Source organism: Manis pentadactyla, chromosome X, assembly GCF_030020395.1.
Source record: "Manis pentadactyla isolate mManPen7 chromosome X, mManPen7.hap1, whole genome shotgun sequence".
Lineage (NCBI taxonomy): Eukaryota > Metazoa > Chordata > Mammalia > Pholidota > Manidae > Manis > Manis pentadactyla.
In genome coordinates, this window is record NC_080038.1 from 71373572 (window position 1) to 71388606 (window position 15035).

Consider the following 15035-nt stretch of genomic DNA (forward strand, 5'->3'; position numbering starts at 1 on the left):
ACCTTAAGAAAACTTCCATCTTTAGCAGTACCTCCAAAATACACTGTAGAGATGGTTTGTGGGAGGTAAATTCTCTCAGCTTTTGCTTATCTGGAAATTGCTTATTCCCTCCTTCAAATTTAAATGTTAATCTCGCCAGATAAAGTAATCTTGGTTCCAGGCCCTTCTGCTTCATGGCATTAAATACATCATGCCACTCCCTTCTGGCCTGTAAAGTTTCTGCTGAGAAGTCTGATGTTAGCCTGATGGGCTTTCCTTTGTATGTGATCTTATTTCTCTCTCTGCTGTTTTTAATTGTCTGTCCTTATACTTGATCTTTGCCATTTTAATTATTATAGGTCTTGGTGTTGTTCTCCTTGGGTCCCTTGTGTTGGAAGATCTGTGTACTTCCATGGCCTGAGACACTATCTCCTTCCCCAGATTGGGGAAGTTTTCAGCAATTACCTCCTCAAAGACACTTTCTATCACTTTCTCTCTTCTTCTTCTTTTGGTACCCCTATAATGCGAATACTTTTCCATTTGGATTGGTCACACAATTCTCTCAATATTCTTTCATTTTTAGAGATGCTTTTTTTCTCTGTGTGCCTCAGCTTCTTTGTATTCCTCTTCTCTAGTTGCTATTTCATTTATCGTCTCCTCCACTGTATCCAATCTGCATTTAATACCCTCCAGTTTGTTCTTCAATGATTGGATCTCCAACCAGAATTCATTCCTGAGTTCTTGAATGTCTTTCCATAACACCATTAGCATGTTAATGATTTTTATTTTGAACTCCCTTTCAGGAAGTGTCATGAGGTCCATGTCATCTTTCTCAGAAATTATATTAATTTTACTCTGTACCAGTTTCCTTTGGCATTTCATATTTGTGTATGGCCCCCTATAGTGTCCGGAAGTTCTACTCTCTGGATCTGCTCAGCCACTGAAGCAATGTTGGGGTTCACAGGGGAGTGGTATTGGTGCCTAGGGGGAGGAAAGAGCTGTTTCCTGCTTCCCAGCTGCTATGCCTGTCTCCACTGCCTAAATCAGTGGGCCGAGCAAACAGGTATAAGCATTTTTCCCAGAGCAGCCAGATATGGATCCCTGCTTTCCAGAAGTGGCTGGAATCTCAGTCTGTCCAGGAATTCTGCCTGTCTTAGCTTTCCAACCCGTAATCATGAGAGTATCAAAAGCACCATGAAATGTAAGTTTGTGCTACCAGAGCTGATCTCCAGAGTTAGGTATTCAGCAGTCCCGGACCTCCACTCCCTCCCTGCTCAGTTTCTCTTCCTCCTGCCGGTGAGCTGGGGTGGGGGAAGGGCTTGGGTCCTGCCATGCCACAGCTTTGGTATGTTACCCTGTTACATGAGGTCTGCTCTTTACTCCAGGTGTATGCAGTGTGCACTGTCCTCTTTCCTGTTGCTCTCTCAGGATTAGTTGTATTAATTATATTTTCGTATTATATGTGATTTTAGGAGGAAGCCTCTGTCTCACCTCTCACGCTGCCATCATTTTTTTTTTAGGTTTTTTTTGAGGAACCTCCATGTTGTTTCTATAGTGGCAGACCAATTGACATTTCCACCAAGAAAGTAGGAAGGTTCTATTTTCTCACATCCTCTCCAACACTTGTTATTTCTTGTATTTTAGATAGTGACAATTCTGACTGGTGTGAGGTAGTGTCTCATTGTAATTTTGATTTGCATTTCTCTGATGATTAGTGATGTGGAACATGTTTTCATGTGTCTCTTGGCCATCTGTATGTCTCTGGACAAATGTCTATTCTGGACCTCTGCCCATTTTTAATTGGGTTATTTGTTTTTGTGTTATATGAGTCTTTTATATATATTTGAATATTAATCCATTAACAGATATTTCATTTGCAAATATATTCTCCCATTCAATAGGTTGTCCTTTCATTTGTTTAATGGTTTCTTTCACTGTGTATGTTTTTATTTTGATGCAGTCCCATTTGTTCATTTTGCTTTGTTTCTCTTACCTGAGGAGACATATCTAAAAAACATTTACTAATGCTGATGTTCTAGAGTGTACTGTGTATGTTTCCTCCTAAGCATTTTATGTTTTCAGGTCTTAGATTGAGGTCTTTAATCAATTTCAAGTTTATTGTAGTGTGTGGTTACTTAATGATCCAGTTTCATTTCTTTTGCATTTAGCTTAGTAGTTTTCTCATCACCATTTATTAAAGAGATGTTTTCCCATCGTATATTTTTTCCTCTTTGTCATAGAGTAATAGACCATACAATTGAGGGTTTATTTTGGGACTATCTACTCTTCCATTGATCTATGGGTTTCTTTTTGTGCCAGTAATGTACTGCTTTGATTATGGTAGATTAATAGCATAGTTTGAAATCAGGGAGCATGAGACCTCTAGCTTTGTTCTTCTTTTTCAATAATACTTTAGCTATCTGGGGACTTTTGTGGTTCCATGCAAATTCTAAGATTATTGACTCTAGTTTTGTAAAAAATGTTGGTATTTTGATAAAGATTGCAATGAATCTATACAGTGCTTTTGGTAGTATTGCCATTTTAACAGTATTAATTCTTCCTTCCTATCCATGAGCATGTTATATTTTTCCATTTCCTTATGCCTTCCTCAATTTCATCCATCAATGTTTTGTATTTTTCTGAGTTCAGATCTTTGACCTCGTTGGTGAGATTTACTCCTAGGTATTTTATTTTATTCTCTTTTATGGCATTGTAAATGGGATTTTTTTCTTAATTTCGCTCTCTACTAGTTCATTATTTTTATATAGAAATGCAAAAAAAATTCTGTACATTGATTTTGTATCATAAAATTTACTGAAGTCGTTTTTTAATTCTAAAAGATATTTGGTGGAGTCTTTAAGGTTTCTATATATAGCATCATGTTATCTGCAAATAATGACAATTTTACTTCTTCCTTACCAGTTTGGATGCCTACTATTTCTTTTTTCTAGTTTGATTGCTATGGCTAGGTCTTCCAGTACTATGCTGAATAAAGGTGGTGATTGTCTTCATATGAGAGGAAAGTCTTAGTTTTTTTTACTATTGAGTACGATGTTATCTGTGGGTTATCATATATATGGCCTTTCTTATGTTGCCATATATGCCCTCATGGCCATTTTGTTAAGTGTTTTTAATCATGAATGGATACTGAACATTATCAAATGCTTTTTCAATATCCATTAAGATTAACACATGGTTTTTATCTTTCCTTTTGTTAATGTGCTACACCAAGTTGACTGGTTGTGCATATTGTACCATTTCTGCATCCCTGGAAAAAAATCCTAGTTGGTCATGGTGAATTACCTTTTTAATGTATTTTAAAATTTGATTTGCTAATATTTTGTATAGGAGTTTTGCATATATGTTCATCAGATATATAGGTTTATAATTTCATGCATTGTAGTGCCTTTGCCTGATTTTGGTACCAGGGTGATGCTGGCTTTGTAGAATGAGCTTGGAAGATTTACTTCACTTCAGTTTTTTGGAATTGTGTGAGTAGGGTAGGTATGAATTCTTTAAATGTTTGGTAGAATTCTTCTGTTCAGCCATATGATATAGGACTTTGGGTTGTTGGCAGTTTTTGATTACTGATTCAATTTCATTAGTACTAATTGCTCTGTTCAGATTTTCCATTTCTTCCTGATTCCGTCATAGAAAATTGTATGCTTCTAGGCATTCATCCATTTCTTCTAAGTTGTCCTAAGTGTTGGAATATACTTTTTACACAGTAATCTCTTATAATTATATTTCTGTGATGTCAGTTCTAACTTATCTTTAATTTCAGGTTTTATTTATTTGAGTCCTCCATTTTTTCTTGATGAATCTAACAACAGGTTTATCAGTTTTACTTTTCAAAGAAGCAGCTCTTAGATTCATTGATCTTTTTATTGTTTTATTCACACTATTTAATTTATGTCCACTTTGTTCTTTGTTATCTCCTTCCTTCTACTAACTTTGAGCTTTGTTTTTCCTTAGTTTAGTTCCTGTGTCGGGTTAGGTTGTTTGAGGAGTTTATTGCTTCTTATTGTAGGCCTTTATACCTATAAATTTCCCTTCTATGGATTGCTTTTCATGCATTCCAAAGATTTTGGAACATTGCATTTCTACTTTCATTATTCTCCAATTATTTTTTTATTTCCTCTTTGATTTATCTGCACTGGTTGGTTAGTAGCATGCTGTTTAATCTCCACATCTTTGTTCTTTTACTAATTTTTTCCGGTAATTAATTTCATACACTTTCATTTGGTTATGGTTGGGAAAGGTGCTTGGTATCATTTCAGTCTCCTTAAATGTATTGAGACTTTTTTGTGGCCTAACTTGTGATCTATTCTGGAGAATGTTCCTTGTATACTTGAAAATAATGAGTAGTCTACTGTTTTATGATGCAGTGTTCTGAATATGTCTACTAGGTCCATTTGGTCTAATGTGTTGTTCAAAGCCACTGTTTCCTTATGATTTTGTTTGGATGCCCTATCCATTGATATAAGCAGAGTGCTAAAGTCACTTAATATTATTGCATTACTGTCAATTTCTCTCTTTATGTCTGTTAATTTTTGCTTAGTATATTTAGGTGCCCCTCTGTTGGGTGCATCAATATTTATAATTATAACTGATTTCTGCATTGTTATTAATAATTATATAATATATTTGTCTTTTGATACAGTCTTTGTTTTAAACTCTATCTTGTCTTATAAAAGTACTGCTATTACAGCTATCTTTTTTCTATTTTCGTGGAATACCTTTTTCCATACCTTTAGCTTCAGTCTGTCTACGTCTTTAGGTCTAAAGTGAGTCTCTTGTTGGCAGCAAATAAATTTGTCTTAACTTTTTATCCATTCAGCCACCCCATTTCTTTTGACTGGAACATTAAATAATTTACATTTAAAGTAATTATTGATAGGTTTGTACTTATTGCCATTTTGTTAAATGTTTCCCGGTTGTTTTTGTCTTTCTTCTCTGATCCTCTCTTCCTTTCTCCCTTGTGCATTATGACTTTTTAAACTGTTATGTTCAGACTCATTTCTGTGTGTGTATCTGTTATAGGTATTTGGTTTGTAGTTACCATGGGGCACCTATATGACATCCAATATATATAGTAACTTATGATAAATTCATGGTCACTTAAGTTCAAAAGCATTCTAACGGCATTACATTTTTATTCTACTTCCTCACATTTTATGTATGTAAATTACACTTTTTATTTAGTGATTCCCTTAACTAATTCTTAGATGTAATTTATTTTACAACTTTTTTATCTTCTCACTAGCTTTGGAGTGATTGATCTACTACCTTTCTATATGTTTGCTTTTACTACTGACATTTCTCCTTTTATATTTGCTTCTAATTAGGGTTTTTTCTTTTTCTCTCTAGGAAGTCCACTTAATAATTTTTGTAATGCTAGTTTAGTAGTGGTGAACTTTTATAACATACTTATCTGTGAAGACTAACTCCTGTTCCATTCTTAATGAAAATCTTTCTGGATAGAGTATTCTAGGTTGAAATTTAATTTTTCTTTCAGCACTTTGAATATATCATGCCACAACCTTCTGGCCTACAGAGTTCCTGCTGAAAAATCAGCTGATACCCTTTTGGTATCCCTTATAGACCACTTGTTGGTTTTCTCTTGCTGGTTCTCTTGCTGCTGTTTTTAAAATTCTCTCTTTGTCTTTCATCTCTGAGACTTTAATGATTAAGTGTGTCTTGATGAAGCCCTATTGGATTCATCTTGTTTTGGGTTCTCTTTGCTTCCTGTGCCTTGATGTTTGGCTTCTTCACTAGGTTAGGGAACTTTTCAGCTATTGTTTCTTCAAATAAGTTTTCTACCCCTTTCTCCCCCTCTTCTACTTCAGGTACAAATATAAAGCTAATGTTTGAATGTTTGATATTTCCCCAGAGCTCCTTTAACCTATCCTCAATTCTTTGTATTCTTTTTCCTTTCTGTTCTTTAGTTTGATTCTTCTGTTCTTTCTGTTCTTTAGCTTTCCATTGTTCTGTCTTCCAAATCATGGGACTGTCCTTCTGTATATTCTAATCTGCTGCTGGTTCCCTATAGTATATTTTTAAATTTCATTTATTTTATTTCTCTTCTCCAGTTGGTTTTTTTAATATAATTTCTACATTTTTTTTGTAGCTATCACTGGGTTCATCCACTCTTCTCTCAATTCTGGTTATCATCCTTATAACCACTCCTTTGAACACTATCTGGTAGACTGTTTAATTTTGTTTCATTTAGTTTCTTTTCTGAACCTTTTTCTTGTTATTTTATTTCATGCATATACTTCTGTCTCCTCATTTTGTTTGATTGTCTGTGCTTAATTCTATGAACGAATGTAAAAGGCTACCTCTCTCAGTGTTAAAGGATTGGCCTTGTTCAGAAAAGATGGCCTGGATAGAATGCATGTCCCTGGTGGTTTTAGCTGTTGGATGGAGGCCTTATGAGCATGAGATGGCAGTGGATTCTGCAAAGTTGCAGGATATAAAATAAATGCACAGAAATTTGTTGCATTCTTTTACACTAATGATGAACTAGCAGAAAGAGAAATCAGGAAAACAATTCCATTCACAATTGCATCAAAAAGATAAAATATCTGGGAATAAACCTAACCAAGGAAGTGAAAGACCTATACCCTGAAAACTACAAGACACTCTTAAAAGAAATTAAAGAACACACTATTGAATGGAAAATCATCCAATGCTCTTGGGTAGGAAGAATTAATCTTGTCATAATGGTCATCTTGCCTTAAGCAATCTACATATTCAATGCAATCCCTATCAAAATACCGATAGCATTCTTCAATGAACAGGAACAAATTGTTCTACAATTCATATTGAACCAAAAAAGACCCCAAATAGTCAAAGCAAGCATGAGAAAGAAAAGCAAATCAGGGGAGATTAAGTTCCCCAACTTTGAGCTCTACTACAAAGCCACAGTAATCAAGACAATTTGATACTGGCACAAGAACAGACCCATAGATCAATGGAACAGAAAGGAGAAACCAGATATAAACCCACATATATATGGCCAATTAATATATGATAAATGAGGCATGGACATACAATGGGGAAATGACAGCCTCTTCAAGAACCGGTACTAAGAATACTGGACAGTTACATATAAGAGAATGAAACTGGATTACTGTCTAACTCCATACACAAAAGTAAACTAAAAATGGATCAAAGACCTGAATGTAAGTCATGAAACCATAAAACTCTTAGAAGAAACTATAGGCAAAACTCTCTTGAATATAAACATGAGCAACTTCTTCATGAATATATCTCATCGGGCAAGGGAAACAAAAGCAAGAATGAACATGTGGGACTATATCTAACTGAAAAGCTTCTGTACAGCAAAGGACACCATCAGTAAAACAAAAAGGCATCCTACAGTATGGGAGAATACATTCATAAATGACATATCTGATAAGGGGTTGACATGCAAAATATATAAAGAACTCACGTGTCTCAACAACCAAAAAAGCAAATAACCCGATTCAAAAATGTGTAGAGGATCTGAACAGACACTTCTCCAAAGAAAAAATTCAGATGGCCAACATGCACATGAAAAGATGCTCCATATCACTAGTCATCAGAGAAATGCAAATTAAAACCACTGTGAGATATTACCTCACACGGGCTAGGATGGCCAACACCAAAAAGACTAGGAACAACAAATGTTGGTGAGGATGTGGAGAAAGGGGAACCCTCCTACACTGCTGGTGGGAATGTAAATTAGTTCAACCATTGTGGAAAGCAGTATGGAGGTGCCTCAAAAAACTAGAAATAAAAATACAATTTGACCCAGGGATTCCACTCTTAGGAATTTTCCCTAAGAATACAGGACCCCAGATTCAAAAGACATATGAACCCCTTTGTTTATTGCAGCATTATTTACAATAGCCACAATATGTAAGCAACCTACATGTCCATTAGTAGATGAATGGATAAAGAAGCTGTGGTACATATACACAGTGGAATATTATTCAGCCATAAGAAGAAAACAAATCCTACCATTTCCAACAACATGGATGGAGCTAGAGTATTATTCTCAGTGAAGTAAGCCAGGCAGAGTAAGACAGGTACCTAATGATTTCAATCATCTGTAGAGCATAAACTGCTAGATAGCAAAAACTGAAGGAACAAAACAGTAGTTGACTCACAAATTCCAAGAATGAATTAACAGTTACCAAAGGGAAAAGGACTGGGGAAGGTCAGTGGGAAGGTAGGGATAAGGGGGTTAAGGGGCATTGTGATTAGCACCCATGATATTGGGGGTCACAGGGAAGGTAGTATAGCACAGAGAAGACAAGTAGTGACTCTATAGCATCTTACTATGCTGATGGACAGTGACTGTAATGGGTATATGGTGGGGACTTGATAACAGGGGGAATGTGGTAACCACAATGTTGCTCATGTGAAATCTGAGCATAAGATTGTATATCAATGATACCTTAATAAAAATAAAAACTGTTAGAAGACATTTTACATATGCTTTATGGTAAATACAAAGAAAAACCTATAGTAGATACACAAGAAATAAAGAACAAGATATCAAAGCATACCACTACAGACAATCATCAAATAACGAAGGAAGGCTCCAAGAAACAAAGAAAGAAACAAATAAACAAAATTCCCAGCCACAAAACAGTTTAAAAAATGGAAATAGAAGTCCTTAGCTATCAATAATTATAGTAAATGCAAATGGACAACACTCTCCAATCAAAAGACATAGAGTTTATGACAACATGGATGCACCTTGAATGCATTATGCTAAGTGAAATAAATCAGATGGAGAAAGACAATTACTGAATGGTATCAATTATATGTGCAATCTTTAAAACTAAAGAACAGACTTCTAGATACAGAGGCAGATTGCTGGTTGCCAGAGGTTGGAGGGGGAGGAGGGCAGTTGAATTATATGAAGGTTGTAAAGATGTACAGATTCCCAGTTATAAAACAATTAAGTCATGGCTATAATATTCCGTCATGATGACTATAGTTAATAATGCTGTATTGCCTATTTGAAAGTTGCTAAGATAGTGAATCTTAAAAGTTATCACAAGAAAACAATTATTGTGACAATGTGTGGTGACAGATAACCTATATAAAAATATAGTGGCTGAATAGATTAAAAAATAAGAATCAGCTGTAAACTAACTATAGGAGACTCACTTTACATCTAAAGACACACATAGAATAAAAGTGAAGGGGTAGAAAAAGGTAGTCTATGCAAATAACCAAAAGACAGTAGGAGTGATATATTTACATAAGAAAATAAAATAAAGAACCACTCTAGGTTCAAGGAAGTTCATTATATAATAAAAAGATCAATTACATAAAATGGTATAACAATTATAAATATATATGCATACAATATCAAAGCACCTATATATAAAAATCAAGCACTCACATATCTGAAGGGAAAAGTAGGCATCAATATAATAAAATTAGGAGAATTCAATACCCATTTTTAATAATGGCTACATCATCCAGACAGAAAATCAATAAGGAAATAGCAGAACTCAATAATACTATAGACCAAATGGACATAACAGACATATACAGAATATTTCAATGAACACCAGCAGAATATTCATGCTCCTGAAGCACACATGGAACATTCTCCAGGATAGATCACATGCTAGAACACAAAACAAGTCTTAACAAATTTTTAAAAATTGAAATCATTGTGTCTGCTTTTTAATCACAATGCAATGAAACTAGAAATCAATAACAGAAAGAAAATGATAAAATTCACAAATTAGTGGAAATTAACACAGTCTTATACAACCATTTTGTCAAAGAAGAAATCAAAAAGAAAATTATGTAATATCTAAAGATAAATGAAAATGAAAACACAACATGCCAAAACTTATGGGATGAAGCAAAAGCAGTACTAAGAGGGACATTTATAGCATTAAATAATTTTATTAAAAAAGAAGAGAGATTTCAAATTAACAATGTGATTTTAAAGTGGGAGAAACTAGAGAAAGAATAGACTATAAACAAAATTAAAAGAAAGGAATAATAAAATGCAAGTTGAAATAAATGAAATAGAAAAGAGAAAAGCAACAGAAAAATTGACAAATACAGGAGTTAGGTTTTTGAAAATATGAACAATATGATAAAATTCTCAGGTAGACTAACATAAAAAGAAGTCTCAAATAAATAAATTCAGAAATGAAGTAGGAAACATTATGAGTGATACCACAGAAATAAAAAGAACAGAAGGCACTATTATGAAATATATCTACAAGTATGGAATATCATACCTAAAATATGGCATAATCTACAAGAAATTAATAAATTCCTAGAAATGCAATCTACCAACAATGAATCAAGAATGTATAGAAAACTTAACAGACAAATAATGAATAAGAATATTTAAGTACTAAAAGACCTTCTAATGAAGAAAAGCAAAGGATAAGATGGCTTCATTGGTGAATGTCAATATAAAGAATTAATTTTTCTCAAACTCTTCCAAAAATTAATAAAGAGGGAACCCTTCCAAACTCATTCTATGAGGCAGCATCACCCTGATACCAAAGCCAGACAAAAGCAACACATGAAAAGCAATCTACAGGCTAATATCCCTGATGATTATAGATGCAAAGTTACCAACAGATACTAGCAAACTAAATTCAACAGTACATTAGAAAGGTCATACAAGATAATTAAGTAGGATTTATCCCTAGAATGCAAGGATGTTTCAACACATGAAACTCAATGTGATGCATCACAGATACAAAATGAAAGAAAAAACACATAATCATCTCCATAATGCATAAAAGCATTTGAATTTAAAAAATTACAGGATAAAGTTTTTCAACAAATTAGGTGTATATAGAACCTACTTTCAACACATTAAAGCCATTATAAAAAGTGCACAATGGTAAAAAGCTGAAAAATTTCCCCCTAAGACCAGATGCAAAGATGTCCACTCTTGCCAGTTCTATTCAACATAGTTCTGAAAGTTCTAGTCAGAGAAATTAGGTAAGAAAAAGAAGTTAAAGGCATGTAAATTGGAAAGGAAGAATTAAAATTATCCGTAGATGACATAGTCATATAGTAGAGAATCCTAAAACCTCCACCAAAAACTGTTAGAACTAATCAACTAATTCAGTAAAGTAGCAGGACACAAAATCAATATATAAAACTCAATTGATGTAATATACTAATAACAACCTATCTGGAAAATAAATTAAGATAATCCCATTTAAAACAGCATCAAAAATATTAAAATTTAGGAATAAAGTTCTCCTAGGAAGTGAAATACTTGTACACTGTAAACCATAAACACTGAAGGATTAAATAAAGGAAGACACAAATAAATGGTAGGATGGCCCTCATCCATATTGGAAAAATTAATATTGTTAAAATATCTGTATTATTCAAAGCAATCTACATATCCAATGTAATCTCTTTTAAAATTTCAGTGACATTTTTTAAAGGTCCTAAAGTTAATTTGTAATTACAAAAGACCCTAAATACCCAACACAATCTTGTGCAAGAAAAAGAAAGCTGGAGTTATCAAAATATATTAGATATATGATATAGTAGTTCAAAGTATATTAGAAAGGTACAGTAATCAAGACATATTGACCAATGGAACAAAACAGAGAGGCCAGAAATAAAGCTATGTTACAGTTAACTGATCTTTGGCAAGGGCGTCAAGAATACACAGTAGGGGAAGAATAGTCTTTTCACTAAGTGATGTTGGGAACATGAAAAAGAATGAAATAGTAACCTTATCATATGCCATAGAGAAAAACAAAATAAAAATAGAGTAAAAACTTAATTATAAGACTAGAAACAACAAAACTCTTGGAATAAAGCATAGAGAAAAAGCTTCTTGACCTTGGGCTTGGTAAAGATTTCTTAGATATGACACCAAAAACACAGGCCATAAAAGCAAAACTCAGTAAGAAGGAAAACACTAAACTAAAAAGCTTCTGCACAGCAAAGGAAACAATAAAAAAAAGCAAAATTAACTATGGAATGGGAGAAGATATTTACAAAGTATGCATCTGTTAAGGGGTTAATATCTAAAATATATAGTAATCCTACAGCACAATAATGAAAATAACCCACCAAAACAACTTAAAAATGGATATATGACCTGAGTAGTCATTTCTCCACAGTAGACATACCAATGGCCAACACATATATGAAAAGGTGCTCAACTTTGCTCATCATCAGGGAAATACAAATCAAAACCACAAAGAAATATCATCTTATTCCTGTTAAGAAGGACATTATATAAAGAAAAAAAGGTGATCATGAGGATGCAGAGAAAACATGTACACTGTTGGTGGCAATGTAGATTGGTACAACTACTATGGAAAACAGTATGGAGGGTCCTTAAAAACTTAAAAATAGACCTAACATATGATCCAGAATCACACTTCTGAGTATATATCCAAAAGAATCAAAATCATTACCTTGACAAGATATCTGTACTCCTGTATTCACTGCAGCATTAATCACATTAGCCAAGGTATGGTAGTAACCTAAGTGTCTGTCAATGGATGAATTAATAAAGAAAATGTGGTATATATACACAAGGGAATATTATTCAGTCTTTAAAAAAGAAGGAAATCCTACCATTCATGACAACATGGATGAACCTGGAAGTCATTATGCTAAGTAAAATAAGCTAGACAGAGAAAGACAAATACTGCATGGTATCATTTTCTTGTGGAATGTAAAAAACATAAAACTTATAGAAGCAAAGAGTAGAAAAGTGGTTTTTGGGCATGGGAGGGTGGGGGAAATCAGCAGAGTTTGGTTAAAGTTTACAAACTTTCAGTTATAAGATGAATAAAGTCTTAATATCTAATGTATAACATAATGACTATACTTGATAACACCGTATTACAGAATTGAAATTTTCTAAGAGAGTAGAACTTATATGTGCGGGGAGCCAGCCAATAATTAAATCATAAGACTTCTGGGAAAAATAAACTCTTGTGTGCTTTCCTGTTACCAGCTCGGAACATATGGTGGTTAGAGCTCCTTGCCAAAATAAGCATATGTGTGTGAAAACACCCTGCTTTGATCTAACTGCAGCTGCATAGGCCTCCCCTTTGTTCCTGTGCAGCTACATGCCCCTCCCTTTTCCTGTTTCTTACCCTATAAAACCCCACGTATCTCAAGAATAAACGAGACTTGATCAGAACACTGTCTTGTCTCCTTTTCTCATGTCTCTTGTCCCATCCATTCCCACTCCCCTCCTCAGGTCCACGTTGACTTAGCCGCGGGTCGGGACAAGTGGCGCCCAACATGGGGCCCGAGTACGGGGGATGCCATGAGGAACGCTGTGCAGTGTGTCGGCCGATGAAGCATATAGAAGCAGGAGGACATCCACCCGGTGCTCGCCTGAACCTTGGTAAGTGCACACGCGATCATGGGACAAGCAGTTAGTCAGCAAGAGCTGTTTACTTGTGGATTGAAAAAGACTTTAAAGGCACGAGGAGTAAGGGTTTCAGTCAAAGACTTGTTAAAATTTTTTGACCATATAAAAGATGTCTGTCCTTGGTTTCCTAACGAAGGAACTATTAATGAGTCCTGGTGGAAGCACGTGGGTGATGCTCTTAAGGATTACTATGACACATTCGGCCCCGAAAAAGTCTCCATAACCGTTTTTTTCTTATTGGAATCTCATAGATGAGATCCTATCCCAGAGACATAGAGACCCTATAGTAGCAGAAGCCATTCGAGCCAGAGAACAGGTCCTGCAAAAAGAAAGTAAAGCCACCTTAAGCCCAGTTTTAGAGGATGAAAAACCAGTCCTGGAAGAAGACCTAATGTCCTTTGATAGTAGTGACGAAAGTCACCATGCCCTTGATATTAAGTTCACTAGTAAAACAAAAAGGGGCTCTGACAAAGCCTCTAGATCTGAAATCCCCAAAAAGGGACACAAAGAAGAGAAAAACACTAATCAGATAGGCAAAAGCCCACCATTGAAAGACACCCATAAAAGGAGCATAAAAACTGTTGTTAAGGCTGTCGCAAAAGATTTGAATGACAATGATGAAAGTGATTTAGAAGAAGAGGTGGCTAAATATAATAAAGATGACTGGCCAAAATTTCCACCTCCCTCTTATCTAGCCTTGCCTAGTGCACCTCCTTTTACTGCATTAGTTACCAATCCTCATCAGCAATTATTGGACAAAATATAATCGATAAAAGAGCAAATAAAATTAGGAAAAGAGCATCAAGATTTAATTCGACAATTGGAAGCATTGAAAATAGGAAGAGTAGAGAAAAGTAGCTCCGAAATTAAACCTGAAAATCAGACCACACCACCAGAGCACCTTAAACCTCCAATAAAGGGAGCTGCTCTGAAAGCCCAAATTAGACAAGATAATCTGTCTGTCCCTTCAGAGACAGAAGCCTTTCCCATTACAGAGACCACAGATGCCCAAGGACAGGCGTGGAGGCACCATAATGGCTTTGATTTTAAAGTCATCAAAGAAATCAAATTAGCCGTTGCACAGTACGGTGCTACTGCCCCCTACAGCATGGCCATAGTAGAATCAGTAGCGGAAAATTGGCTTACTCCCAGAGATTGGAGATCTCTCGCCCGCACTACACTGTCAGGTGGCGACTATCTCTTGTGGAAATCAGAATTCGTTGAGAACTGTCGCAATACTGCGCGACGCAATGCACAGGTAAATAATGGGTGGACTTATGATATGTTAACAGGTGAAGGCAATTTTTCCACCAATGACCAACAGATGCAATATGATGCAGGATTGTACGCTCAGATTCAAGTAGCAGCTACTAAGGCTTGGAGAAAGATACCAGTAAAAGGAGATGCTAGTGCCTCGCTCACAGGCATAAAACAAGGTCCAGATGAGTCATTTGCTGATTTTCCATTGCCTCCTTACTGCAGCGGGAAGGATATTTGGGAGTACAGAGGCAGGCACAGATTTTGTCAAACAACTTGCATACGAGAATGCTAATGCAGCCTGCCAGGCAGCCGTACGCCCTTATAGGAAAAAGACTGACCTCTCAGGGTACATTCGCCTTTGTTTCAGACATAGGCTCTGCATATC